Raw genomic sequence first — 15,293 nt, forward strand, 5'->3', positions numbered from 1 at the left:
AATCCTATCCACACCTACCTGAGAGTAAGCCCTATTGACTTCAATGAGACTTACTTCTGAGTAGACATGCATAGGATTGGGCTTTAAGTAGCTTGACCTTTGCTGCAGCTTGGGGGTATTTTTAGGGTGACCAGATACAAAGGGCACAGAGTGCTTGTACCTTTAACATTGTATAGAAGAGGGAATTTTGGCAGGTGCAGCTTTAAAAACCCTTCCATGTTTAACTGAACCATGCTGAACTGAACCTGCCAAAAGGTATAGGCCCTCTGTCTCCCTTTGTATCTGGTGGTAACCTTAGGTATTTTGCATGGAAATTTTTGCCAAACAATCTCTTTGGAAATCTAAACCAACGTCAGTCCTGTCTCTAACCTCCTAGAACATTAACTTTGGCTAAAAGTGGACTATATTGCAAGGCTGTCGTAAGCCACACTCCCCCAGCCGCAGACTCCCCCCCCCCCAACATAACAGGTTAATAAACTGTTCTGGCATCGGCATTTGTGGGGCAAATTTGAAATAAAATAAATTAAATTAAATAAATAAGTGCGGGCCCAATTCTATCCAATTTTCCAGTGCCAGTGCAGCCATGCCAATGGGGCATGCGCTGCATCATGTGGTGGGGAGGCTGTCACAGATGTCTCCTCAAGGTATGAGAACATTTGTTGCCTTATCTTGGCACTGCATTGCGGTTGCACCACTGCTAGAAAGTTGGATAGGATGGGCCCTAAGTCACTTGAAATAAAATCCAGATAGATGGACTCCTTTCTATGATGCAACTTTTTTGGGGGGGAGGATGCTGCTGCTCAATCACAGTGATGCCAAAAACCCTGGATTTCTCCATTGATTTTTATGGGTTAGTGCCATAGTGGCACTATTTCAAAAAATAGTGTTGAAAATGAATCTGAATTAAAAGTTTTAAACCCACACAACAGACTGTATTCCTCTCATTTTTTGTTTGCTTAAATCTGTTATTGGTACTGAGAAATTTGCTCTGATACGAGTTATTGTGCGGAAGAATCATCAGCTTCTCCATTCACTAGGGTTGCAGACTTATACACGCTGTCCTGAAAGTAAGCCCCATTGAACATGATGGAACTTCTGAGCAGACATGCATAGGATTGCACCATAAATCCTTTGTCTTTCAGTGGATGGATGGGAAGAAAAGAAAAACTGTGGAGGAAAACGCCTTTACTTAAGATGGAAAATTCCAGCAAAATGTGAAAATCTTCATCAAGTATGTTGCAAAACTACTGACATATATGTTACAGAACAGTTATGAGTTTGTCTTTGTATTAAAAGGAAAATGTGACATGGTCCCATGAAAAATGGATGGCAGACAACAACACTGGACTCATTACTGAGCATAACTGTCAGTTCCCAGGGAGCCACTAGAAATGATTTCTAAGCTGTATTTGTGTGTTTGGAAAAGTACAATGTCATTTTCTAAAACTCAGTTTTATTGGTATGGGCAATCTAAATTTCTCGCTACCTCTAGCCCCCCTGGGTTGATTCCCATCTTCTCTAACTGCTTTACTGCGGCACAGAAGTTATAACTGCAAATGCCCCTGTTTCACTTGGGTCTCTTCTGTAATATATAACAAAGAACAATCTAGGGTAGGTGGATCCTTCGAGTTTGCACAATGCCCAGGCGAGGCTGTTATGCTGATCCCACTAGCAGATGATCTGAAAGCGCATGCTGAAGCTAAGCAGGCCTTAGGCCAGTCAGTACCTGGGTGGGATCCTGCCTGAACATCTTCTGCATGCTGCTTTGAGGTCCATGGAAAAACAGCAAGTAATACATAAAGAGTGATGTAAAAATTGTGTTAAGTTCAGGTTCCATGGAGAATCATCCACATGGCCACATGCTATTCATCATGCTGTGAAGGACCACTAGTGGTTGAGAAACACATTGATCTAGTTCAGGATTGTCAATTCCAGCAGAGTTTCAGATGGGTCTTTTCCCAGCTCTATATGGGGCAGGCCCAACTGGGGGAAGGAGCAGAAGAGCCACTTGCCCTGGACCTCAAACTCAAACACTTGTTAATTTTTTCCCACATTCCTGCCACAAACTGTGACAAACTCTCATATTTAAAATTTTTTTTATTATGACTAGAGGTGTCAAAAGCTAGACATGGCCTGGGCCTCTCTGGATCCCTGAGGGGGCTGTCTGGAAATGCCAGTGTTTGACTTTGTGACCTGCATGCAAAACAAAATACTCTACCACTGCTATGGTGCGTTTCCATATATAAACGTAAAACCCAAGTTATTCAGAACGCTCACTTGAATGACACACTTGCTCCTTCATAGTCTATTCTGCTTCAGCAATGACCATCCATTCACATTATTTGTTTATTTTTCACATTTTATACCGCCCTTCCTCCAAAGAGCTCAGGGCTGTGTACACAGCTGCTCCCCTCCTTTTGTCCTCACAACAACCCTGTGAGGTAGATGAGGCTGAGAGAAAGTGACTGGCCCAAGGTCAACCAGGAAGCTTCGTGGCTGAGGGGGGATTTGAACCTGGATCTTCCAGGTCTAAGTCCACCCCCCCCCAAACCACTACACCACCCTGGCTCTCTTTTTATTTAGTCACATAAATAGTACCAGAGAGGTTCAAAGTCTGTTTAAGCTTCATATGTGCATATGTCTTCAGTCTTTGGCAGTATTCCTTTGAATACTTTGGCTTTAATTGTTTTAATGTTTTCAGCACTTATTTTGTATTGAAATATGGTTGTAAGCCACCTTGAGGGCCCTTAAATGGGGTGGAAAGGTGAGGTATAAATCTTTTAAACAAATAAATACTTTGTAGGCGTAAACACCTCTCTGCTCAGTGGTACTTACTCCTATATGGGATCCAGCTGCACATCTACATACACTGATGGGGGAGTATCCTCATTAAAATAATTGGGCATTGCTCCTGAAAGCAGACCCACCAACCACAGATAGAACTGGGCTGCCAACGTTTCTGAGATTTCAAAGGTACAAGGTGCACAGTTGTATTTCTTCATGGCTTCTGAGAAAGACTTGGAACTGCATAGGTTGTACCTTGTGAAATCTCAGATACTTTGACAACTTACCATCTGTGTCCCCCCCCCCCCCCAAAAAAAAACAAGAACTAGAGTGAGAACATAAAGTTCTTGCTCCAGTCTGTTCCATGACTCGTCTTCTTGGTTGTAAACTCTCTGTCATCCCTTCATTAGTGTGTCTTAAACCTAGGAAAGGTATGCAATGAAGAACCACACAGAACTCGTGCGAATCCCCATAACTGACTTTTATTACACAGAGATCAATTTCCAGATAGCCAGAGTTTAATCAGCAGTCTAGACAGGTAGGCAGCACAGCTCTCAAGATGCTCTTCTACATTTAACTATCTCACTTCAGAACACTTAACTACAGAAGCAAACTAGAACATTTGTTGCAAGCAATAACCCTTTTTATTGGTCCCCAGGAATTATCAACCAGTAAGTCAGTTCAGCTGGTTTCCATCTTAGTCCATGTGTATACACTATTGGAAATTAACCAGTTGTTTACTGGAACATAGTATAAAGCAAATTGCCTAATTACTATGCCTTATACAAAACAGTTGAGTCCTACAATGGTTGTTGGATGTTTCTTATTTAAGGGACATCCCTTGTTGCAGAAAGTCCAGTCTCCATTAAATATAATAAATATCCGCTAAGGAAACCAAAGCTCTCCTAACCTCTGCATCAGCATCAAAGCCATGTTATCCAGTGGACGGTGTTGCCCTTGATGTTAGGAAGGCTGGATCCCACAACCCACCTCTCCTGTTGATGTGCTGTATTGTCTTGGGAAAGTCATGAGTATTCATTCCCCTTTCAGTCTCAGCTATCCATAAAGCCACCAACACCATTTGGGGGGGGGGGGAGGCCTCCAACCCCTGTGCCTTGCACAGTTGACATTCAAGCAGCCAAAAACAAAAAAACTCAAAAAAAAACCTGCACCTGCTGACTTCTGCTGTCACCCAGCTGTTAATGACCCATGAGCACTGTCAGAAAAAGATGATAACCCCAATTCCTCAACCAATAAAATAGGAATAACCGTGACTGCCAGTGTTTTTAGAAGAGTATACATGCACACAAACACTACTGAAAAATATTTTGCTTCTTGGACAATGCTATATCTGTAAGGGCTATTAAGAGAAATAGGTGGGCATGTTTTGCTGACGCTCCTCTTTGAATTCTAGAATGTAAGCTCCTTGGCTGTGACACTCTGTTGCAGAGGTTTTTGATGCAGGGGAATATTCAGTGATGGCATCAGCTACCTGTAGTCTGAAGTGGGGCAGTTCATTCTACCACCTCAAATCTTCACCACCTCCTTCTGCAACATATATTTCCTTCTTGATTTCTGTTGAGCTTTTATCCTTTCCATCCTTTCAAATCCCAATGAAATAAGAACTGCTTCCTCAACCGAAATCCAAGTTCTTTTCAAGGACACAAATTTGATTTCGGTCACAATCCTAACCAGGTCTACTCAGAAGTAAGTCCTATTTTGTTCAATGGGGCTTACTCTGAGGAAAGTGTGGTTAGGATTGCAGCTTTCCTTTCTAAATGCAGGGTTTTTTTTGTCCCCAAATAGTGGTTTTCCTGAATTAAAAGCTGTCTTGATATCTTTTTAAAAAAGTAGCTTGTCTCCACTGAAGCATAGCATGACTGTGGTAGCAATTCTAAGCATCATCTGAGCTCAGCTGCAAAGTGTAGGGGAAAAAAAAAACAGAAAACTATGCTAGGTTGAATATTTAAGCACCATGCATGAGGCTATCTTCACAGCCAAAGGTCCTTCTTTCTCATTTTCACGCATCTGCCTCAGAAATTAAACCAATGCATTAAAAAAAATGCAGCTTAAATGCAATCTTCAGCAGAGCTTGAAATTAAGTTTGGGCAAAGGATTGTGGATCTCTGAAGGAGGTGTCTGCTTTCCTTCCTCCCTCCCTGCAGCATATCCTTGAAATGTAATTTGTCTTTGAATCAGCTTTGAGCTTGATGATGGAAACAAAGAAAAGTGCTTCACACCATTTAATAAGTAAAGGAACGTCTCCTGTCTAAAGACTTATACCAGGCTTGCCTCCTTATTGAAAGATATCAGAAATGCTACTTAGAAAATCTCAGAGGTCTTGGCCAAATGGATCGGCTGTGTTTGGCTTTTTAATTAACACCAGTATACTAAATGATCGTTCAGTGTGCATATCCAGTTGATGTTCCCAGGAATGTTCATTGGGAATATGCTGTAAAAAAGAGTGAGTTTTCCTTTGCTTTGGATTTGAGGTGGCTCAGCTGAGTTCTGCAAAACTTCAGCTGAAAATCTCTATGGACAACTTCCTCAGACTCTCCATCTGGGTCTATCCCCAGGAAACCTTTTATCAGCATGCACTCATGGGTCCATGGGGAATCCTTGTTCCTCCCAGCAAACCATAAGAAGCAGATTCCATGGAGCAAAGATAGCTGTGGCAGAGATCCATTTAGTATTGTTGCTACCCTAGAAGGATACTTGACAGGTTAGTCTGCATCATGGAATATTAAATGTATACTATGATAATTATTTTTAAGGGGCATGCATATTAAAGAAACAAATAAAAGCTAGTAAGGCAATAAGCAAACAGTCTCTCCCTCCCCCATGCCATGTTGCTCCCTGCAGTCACCATTAAGGAGATTACAGTATGCTCAGATGTCTGGACACTGTGCAGGTATACATAAGCAAGCACGGATGTGCTCAACATCAGAAAGCCATGCAGTGCACAAAATGGAATAGAAGGTATAGGACTTACAGGCCTTTCTAATCAGTGGAAAAATATTGATTTTATTTTTAGCGTGTTACTAGTGCTTGGCTAGCCTCCATCCAGCACCAGTGGTGTAATATCCTGCCCTTATGTAATGCTCCAGCCTGGGGGCATAGCAACAGAATGAATTCCATAAGGAAAGTTGTCTCAACATCTGAGTGACATCTGTGCCTGCTAAAATGAACATCTGGAAACATCCTCTATCTCTCTCTACCCTACAGTGCCCCCTTTCTGTAAGTTGGACTCCCTCAATTGCCTTTTTAAAATCTTGCAAACCTCTTGTGAAAAGCACAACTAGGGTGACAAGGTAGGTAAACAGGGAAGGGGGAAGCCTTGGGCTCCTCGTTCTGCCCTCTCTCATCCAAATCAGAACACCCATCCTTCTTCCAATGATAATCAGTTCCTTCAGAGATGGCAAAGAGAACCCTCTCCCCCCCACCACTTGAAGCAAAAGCAAAACATTAACCCTTCCCTGCCTCTTAGCTGGAACTTCCCTGCAGCTCGTCTGGTCTGAATGATGGCTCCATGAAGTCTTTCACGCGCTGAAAAAAGTAAGCAAGCGTACCCAGACACAGATAGACTCAAGTCTGCATGCATGGGGACTGAGTGCCTAGTCAGTGGCCTCAGACTTGAGTCAATGCCTGAATCATCAACAAGGGTGATTCAAGTGTAAACAAGTCAGGAAAAACATGTGCTTTTGCAACTCGGACTTGAGTCATCTGACTCAAGTTTCCATCCCTGCTATCCAGCCTCTGCTTAAAAACCTCTGGCAATGGGGACAGTTCCACTGCCAAATAGTTGGTACCACTAGAAAATTCTTCCTAACATTTAATCAAAATATTTCTAGTTGTACTTTACAGTCCAACTGTAGTCCAACTAGCCCACAAACATACAACATTTTATCAGAAAGAATTACGGTCTGTGAAGAGACTATAACACCATCAATTGTATACAATGGTGTTTTAAAATCGGATGCATCGAAGAAGACTGAAGGATAAAAGAGAACAGAGATGTAATCCTGACTCTCTCTCTCTCTGTGTGTGTCCTTGACAGAAATGCTATGGTCAAAAATACACCCTGAATAGGAATTACACAATCATCTGTCTTATAAACTGCTTGTGTTTCGGAGACCAATTCACTATGCTAGTGAACCAAAAGCAAGGAGAAATCTTTCTTGGATTTCAGGTCATCTGCTTTTAAGTAATCACAACACTGATTTATTATAAAAAATATAGCATTGCAGTTAGATTATAATGGCCTTTTCTTGTGCATTCCTCATCGTTCTTTCCACTGTGAAAGATGGCCCTCCAAATGAAGCTATTCTGGAGCTCTCAGAAACACCTGCCTGACTATTGATCACTCACTGACAATTATTCAAGTAGTCACCTGCCCTTCTGTGAAAATTGTTCTTGTGAAAGTTTGTCCCCAGAGTTTGTTAGAGTGTTCATCAATATCAAATAAACCCTAGCTTGCTTTTGGTATGACTAGCACTTTGACTGCTTGCACAAATTATCCCCCTGAAATAGTTTTCTTAAAACATCCATTTATCCCTGGGATTATATCATAATTAAGAATATATGAAATAATATATATATAATATTCCATATGATTATCTGGAAATCAGTTTGCCAGAATGGCTTTCTTATAACATTTTCTAGTTTTTGAGGGGTCTGTAAACATCTAGTATACAAAACCACTGCCATTGTAGCACTGTCAATTTTGAAATTTTGTGAGTAAGATTGAAAGAGCAAGAACGGACCATGTGTTATTCATGAAGAGGCATTGAGTCCATGAATGCATGCATGATTAGAATTGAGTTTCTTTTTACTTTCTTTTTTTGAATACTGTACACATTTTTTTGTAATCTATCCTGCAAGAAAACTATATCTATTTTGCATAAGGCGGCCCTCATATTTTTTTGGTTTTACAATGTGGAAAATAGGCTGTTTCCATCTCTTTTCTACCTCTCTAGGTATTGTCACCCTGAAGTCACGTGCTGGAATATAAAAGCTAAACATTTAAAAAATGGTGAAAAACTTTTGTTGCTTACACCACAGGGGCTTCGAGGCAGAAGTGTCCCGAGAGCAGGTTTTACCCAGTGCAGTGCTTACTTTCAGCAACTCAGCATTCCAGAAGTTTGGGGGTGACATGACATAATCACGTCTTTCCCGACCTTTTGGGCTACCGCTTTGCTTTAAGTGTGATAAGCCTGCCTCCGGACCACCTCCATTACATTATCTTCAGCTCACTCCGGACATAGCCACTTTGTGTTTTTGCTGCTGAGTGGCAAAAACACAATCATTGGTGAGAGTGTGAGGTGGCTAAACTTGGAGAGTGCGAAGATTGCTGAACAGAGTTTTGAGTGGTGTGGTGTCAACCCCTTCTGAGGGTGTTACCTGGTGTGGGCTGGACCCCCATTGAGATGCCACTGCAAGTAGGCTGCAGGTTGGCCATCCGCTTGTTAAAGAGCCAAAATTCAACCTGCGTTTTCCAAAGAGGATATACATCTGCAAATATGAAAGCGGTTGCATAGCCTTCATCACAAATCACTTTCCTAATTCTTCTCAGGGACTTTGGTACACATCTCATGCAAATGCATGAAATCAAGGCCTGAATCTTTTGTTTTTAATGGAAGAAAAAAAATCTTTGGGAGCATGGGTTGTGCAGGAAAGAGGTGGGGGGTAGAAAAACACTTAAAGCTGCAGTCCTTGCTTATGTGAGAGTAAATTCCACTGTACACAGGGTGGTACTGGCTTCTGTGTAAACATGTATAACATTGCACTGTAACTCTGCTCCAATTGCCCTATTTTTCCTCCTGCAAAAAGAATGCATTTCTTTTAACCCCATGGCTACCTACACCCCACACCCTGTCCAGTTATTCCAGGGAACCAGGGACCTTGAGAAGTAGGACCAATGTTCTTCTTTGCAAAAAGTCTATCTTATCCAGAGATTGCTATTCCTTCCTAGATGGCAGCAGCCTCAAACTATTTCCAGTAACCAAAAATTTATTGATTTGCAGATGGCAGTCATCTGCTAAATAATTTTTCAGATACTTAAAGTAAGGTTTGAAATGGTTAATACACAGCATAATCATGAATGCTGAAAGGGGATGAAGCTTTTTGGGGAAGCATTCAGCTTCGGACTGAGCCACTCACAGAAAGGCCAGCTGTTCCCCTTTTATATGTGCAGAGTGAAGAATGACAGCTGAAGTTAAAGATATAAGAGACTGATGTGCAAATCCCTGCTGTTTTCTGAGCAAAATTTACACCATAGTTGCCAATTTTATTTCTGGTCTTCTCTGTACCCTTAACACAACCTTTGTCTGACACTAGCTTAGCAGGTGTTTTTCCTATGATTTTGCAGCCATACTAAATTGCAGTGTTAAAGGGGTAGGATCAGGGCACTTTTTTTTTTTTTTTTTTAAAGCTGGCAAATCTATTTCCCTTACAGATGAATTCTTTTAACATGCGTACCTAGGAGTAGCCCCCCCCCAGAGGGAGCTACTTCCTAGAAAGTGTGCACAAGATTGTGACCCTTGTTTTCTAAATTTAAAAACCATCTTTAGTTAAATGGGGTCATGACACTTGATGATCCTTGATCTGTTGAATTTTTTTTTGAGGGATCCTTATAAAAAAATGGCAACCTTGTTTTGGTTGTAGCAGCTTTGTTGAATGTGATAAACTTTATTCCTCTGAGTTAAGGAAGTTTATATACAATATTAGCAATATGGAATCAATTTATTTCATTCTGGGAAAAATACAAGAGTTTCCAAATACTGAGCACTGATTGTAGGAGGGTCTTGTTGAGAAACATTTTAAGACTGTGACTAGAGGTGTTTGTTTCCAGTAAGATAGGATTACAGCCTATGTCTTACTGAACACAATGGACTAACTTCTGAGTAATATAAAAACGGGTGTCCCCGTAACTTTGGGGGTTCTGTTCTGGAACCCCCTGCGGTTAACTGAAACAGTGGATACAAGTGAACGCTGCCCCTACCCTCCAGAGCCTGAGGGATTCCCTGGGCCTTCCAATGCCTTCTAAGGTATTAAAAATGTCACTTTCAAAAAAATCTGAAAGTCATATGTTTTTTGCTCTCAGGTTCAGTCTGAGCTCAGCAGAGGCTGCGGACAGATGTCCGGAGCCTCTGCTGGGTTCAGACGACCCTCTAGAGGCAATGGGAGCAGTGCTTCCCTTTCCTCTGGAGGGGGTACAGTGTGGGGCTGTGAACCCGATCCACTGATAAGTGAATCCGCAGGTGCGGGGCCCCCCTGTAACGCCATTTCCAAACAGCTCTATCTCTGAGCAGATAATAATTGTGTATGCAGAAAAAAACAATGTGGTTCATTAGTGCAACAGAAATAATAAGTGTCATCCCAAGCCTTCGTGGTCCCAACCTGGAGAATGTGCTTGTACCTGTACATGTTTCTGATACAGTAGGAGACTGGGTTCTTCTGTGGTTCATCCATTCCTGTTCTCCGCTCCCACGCCTTGCTGTGTGGCATACCTGAAATCCTGTTTTAGCTGTGCCTTCTGCTACTGCATCATGGTACACGCACAATCTCTGGGTTGCCACCTGGCAACAGTTTGGAAGATAGTAAAATTTAAACAAATGTTTAGAAGTCCGTTATCATTGAACTTAGGGTAGCTCTTGTGAGAGTCCATGTACTGAGAGCAAAAGCTCTCTTACGCAGGCCAATCTGAGCTACAGAAGAAACCTGCTTTAATTCTCAACTATTTATTTTTTGTGTAACATAGCACTTTTTCACAAATTTCTCTAGACATAAATCCTTTCTTTTCCAATTAGTGCTGCCACTTTCCTAGCAAAGTAATGGCATGACGAGGCAAAAATGTGACAGGTGACAAAATTTTTCATCATTGCTTCTCCAAGCTGGGAATAAAACAACTCTGCAGCTGTTAGATTTCCTACTTTCCAACGGGATGAAAATAGGGGTGCTCTTGCAAAACACCCATTATTACTTTCTACATTTATAGCCTCCATGTAAAGCAACATTCATAGGGTTCGCAGGTGTCTCCTATCCAGACCTAGACCTGCTCATATTCAACAAGGATGCTGCTATCGAGTGCCCTTTGATGCGACCTACTCTCTCACCAGACAGCACAGCATAAGTTCCTGTCCTCCCATTCTACTAGAAATGGTGGAAGATGTGTCTCTGACTGTGTTCCCTTATTCCAACACATTCTACTTAGCATTGTACATTTACGGTACATCTCATCTTTCCTCTATCATGAAGGTGGCAATGCATAAGGTATCCCAAGTAATGACCAGACCCAGGCCTGGTGGTTTAGGTAAGATGACTGCACCATGCACCTTCCTGTTTAGAGAAATGGTGAGGTGTGTGGAGAAGAGAAGCAACGCACAGGAGTTTTGTGTGCATGTGCTTCAGTGTCAACAAGAACCCTATATGCACTGCCAGAAGCCTGGGAACATGAAAAGAAACTTGAAGAATGGGAAGCTTGAGCAACTCATGATAACACAATTAAAAACTCTTCTAAAGTCAAAATCAGGGCAATAGTTCACTAGGACAGGTACAAAAATGAGCATCTCTCACAAACAGGAACTGAAGCAGCACAGGGAATTTCTGCATGCCGTGCTACTCTTAGAAGCATAGGAGCCCTACTCCTCCCCCCAAAAGATGGCAACTTGAATCCAAATATTTTCTGGGTGACTTGCTACTGGGTGTGGGATGCAGTCTGGGCTCTATTACTCAACTATTTTTAACAGATAATTTTCAGAGAATCCTTCCCAGAATTCTGTTGGGTGTTTGTTCTATAATGAGGTGACCTCCATGGTTTCCCTCACAGAAGCAGCTGGTAAGGGAATTGAAAAGCTTGACAAACTCTTTCTGCCAACCTTAACTCCCACATAGTTGCTTTCTCCTTTAAATTATACACTTTTCTCATTACTGTGCTTCTAATTATTCTGCTAATTTAAGACACCAGGGTTTTTTCCCCCCCACTCTATAATGCAGTGAGCATGAAATATATATGACATTTCAGCAGTGAGTACAAAATTTGTTATTCTTGATTGAGATTCAGAAGAGCACAGGGTGGGGCAGGGGGATTAATCTCTGTAACTGTGCCAGATGATCCCGGTTAATATAAATGGAATAGGCAGAAAAGACCCATGTTATAAATAAGTCAACAAACAAATAAGTGTCCTGCTATCTCAGAATCTTTTTCAGGGTGACTTGGTTGCTAAAAAGATGTCTTCCTTCAGTTTCTAACACATACAGAAACATCTGGGATGTGCTTTTGTTAAGTGAGCATAGCCCACTGTAAAAACAAATGCTTGTGCTATCAAGCTATCACACTTTTCAGGCCTTGGCTCATAAATGCATTTTTTCCCACTTTTTGAATCTATGCTGGTCCTTAGCAGCATACATCCTGACTATCAACTACAGATATGATTGCTGACTGCTTCTGGAGCTCCCTAATTTTCACAATGGCAGAAAATTTCTCTGGTTTCAGTAATTAGGGCTTTTAGTAGCCATTTCTGGTTCCTTTTTCCAGTGGCTCAAGTTTCATTTCTGGATGATGCCGTCTGATGCATTTTTGCCTTTACCACATGGTGAGTTACTAAGCTTAGAGTCTACGGCTCAGTTTTGCTGAATGTCATCTGCTCGCCCCAAACAAGGTTTTTCTTTTTCTTTTTGGAGTTCATAGCAGATGAGACAGGTAATGAAGCAACACTGACCATGCAAATGCACTGACAGCTCCAGGATATGCAAGAGATCTTACAAAGCCACAAGAACAGAAGAAAAGCGCTGCTGAATCAAGTCAAAAGTCCATCTAGTCCAGCATCCTGTTTCCCACAGTGGCTAAACAGATGCCTCCTAGAAACCCACAACTGTGCAATTGCGCAAGATGTCACTCACCTATGCTAAGAGGCACTGGACTTGAAATTGGTGCCTTACCTCTCCTGGGAAAAAGCGTGTATCTAAAGAACGTAGCACATGAGGATTTAATTTCGCTATGTTTAAAACACAAAGCCCTCAAGCTCTATGATCTCATTTTCCTCCAGCTCAGTTTGTCATTCAGGTACAAGAGTGTGTGAAGGTGGCTGAACAGCATTTTACATTTCAGATCTTACAAGGGAGCTGATGTAGATCTCAGCAAATAAACCATGGGTAAAATGTAGTCCACACCTCCCGAGCAAAAACAACCCAAGTGCATTTTCTCACAGAGAGAATCCATCAGCGTTTTCAAGCAATTCTGAGAACATCTTTCTTCAAGTGATGTTGGAGCACTGAGTTGTTAAACTGTGAGGCTGTTTTCCTTCAAACTGCCATGGGTTTGGGGTAGGTTTGCAGAAGCTTCTCTTTCATTGCCTTGCAAAAGACGCCTGGAGTAGTTTATTCAGGGACATGAAATGAGTGAAGAAATTTCTGTCTACTGTGCAAATCTGGCTCTTCTTCTCTTGTCCCTGATGGTTTATTTTTAGACAATTGCTTATATTTTTTTAAAAATGTCTTCCCAACAAATAAATAATGCAGAAACCAGAGAATACTTTCTCCAAGTTGTATGGTGAATAGTCAAAGTTCAAAATAAATGGTGGAATTTTTTTAAACTTTCTCTCATGGCTTTAGGACAGTTGGAAACTGATAGATATGATCACACGTAGTATGTTATTCTTGATTGTTACATCAATGTGCTGAATATGTCCAGTGATATGGTGAAGAAACCATCTGCAAGATAAATGTAAAAGGACATTTCAGTGAACACATGTAAGCTGTGACATGCCACAGGACACAATCAACTAAATAAGGGAGGTAACTCATAAAGCACATCCCTTACGAGGAAAACCTACAGCATTTGAGGCTCTTTAAAAAAGGCACCTTAAGGGGGACATGACTGAGACATGCAAAATTATGCAGGGGATGGACAGAATGGATAGAGAGATGCTCTTTTCCCTTTCACATAGAGAGATGCTCTTTTCCTTCTCACATAACACCAGAACAGAGGACATCCGCTAAAATTGAGTGTTTGGAGAGTTAGGACAGACAAAAGCAAATATTTCTTTACTCAGTGTGTAGTTAGTCTGTGGAACTCCTTGCCACAGGATGTGGTGATGGCATCAGGCCTAGATGCCTTTAAAAGGGGATGTGACAAATTTCTGGAGGAAAAGTTCATCGCGGGTTACAAGCCATAATGTATATGTGCAACCTCCGGATTTTAGAAGTGGGTTACCACAGAATGCCAGATGCAAGGAGTGGCACCAGGATGCAGGTCTCTAGTCTTGTGTGCTCCCTGAGACATTTGGTGGGCCACTATGAGATACAGGAAGCTGGACTAGATAGGCCTATGACCTGATCCAGTGGGGCTGTTCTTAAATGACAGCTGAGATCCAAAGAGTTGCCTTTTGTCTCTGAACAGCCAACTCTTGCATATCATGTTTCAAGCTTCTTTTGACACCCCAGTCAGTTTCAAAAGCATCAGTTTCTCAAACAGAATGGGGAGCTGCTTTTCAAGGAAGACACATTCAAAGCCCACCTCAAACTAGTTTCATGGTTCTTTGGATCCTCTTAGCCAATATCAGAACGCTTGTTTTGCAAAGCAAACATCTTACAAACAACTATATTTCCTTGTACTTCAGCACAGATAGCAGATAGCGCAAGTTCATTGTAACGGTATGTTTCCAGCTGTTCTATAGCACTGGGATTCTCTGAAAAGTCTGAGAACCCAGTTAACACAGTTTGCCTTTTTTCTGAAGTACAGTAAAGGAACAGTGTTATAATTTGCTCCAAATACAGTTTTATGGAGTTAAGCTTATGATTCAGGCAACCCAGTTTCTTGTCTCTAAAGCTAATACTAGAAGATACTAAAGAAGCGAACACCAGTAGCATTCTCAGAGGGGGAGCACAGCACTAAGTTTTGCAGGCGCCTCAAAGTGCCCTGAAAGCAATCGCTCCCTCTCTCCTTTGGAGCCATTCTCCTCCACTTTGCTCTTGCCACCTGGAAGGTGAAGGGAAGGGGCCACTTCCATGGCAAGTTGAGGCCCCTGCAAAACTAGCACTGTGCCCCACAGGAATGCTACTGCATAGGAAAAAAATAGATATAAAAAATAGAGTCAACACTTGAGTCTGTTGGAAAGTGGCTACTTAGAAGTAGAAGTAAGCCCCTGGGGGCTGGGGATAAGCCCCTGAATATGGGGATAAGAATAGGCCCTCAGTTTGGCTGTACTTGTCGTAAGAGGCGACTAAACAGCCACCGGGTAGATGGGACTCGTCAGCCTGGGAAGGCAGCTCATCTGAGAGAAGGAAAACTCTGATCCCAAACCTCCACTGCCTTGTGGCTACATCCAGTTGTGGAAAAGGCTTCAGGAGTCAACCTCGAGGCAAAATCCGGAGCTGGAGTCCCTGAGGCAGTTCATGGCTGAACACAGTCATGTTCTGGCAACTCTTGCGACGCCGCTGGAACCAACCATATTGTCCTCTGCCTTTCCATTGGACCATTTCAGCGACATGGAGAGGGGGGATTTGCTGCC

This window comes from Tiliqua scincoides, chromosome 3 (assembly GCF_035046505.1).
Source record: "Tiliqua scincoides isolate rTilSci1 chromosome 3, rTilSci1.hap2, whole genome shotgun sequence".
Lineage (NCBI taxonomy): Eukaryota > Metazoa > Chordata > Lepidosauria > Squamata > Scincidae > Tiliqua > Tiliqua scincoides.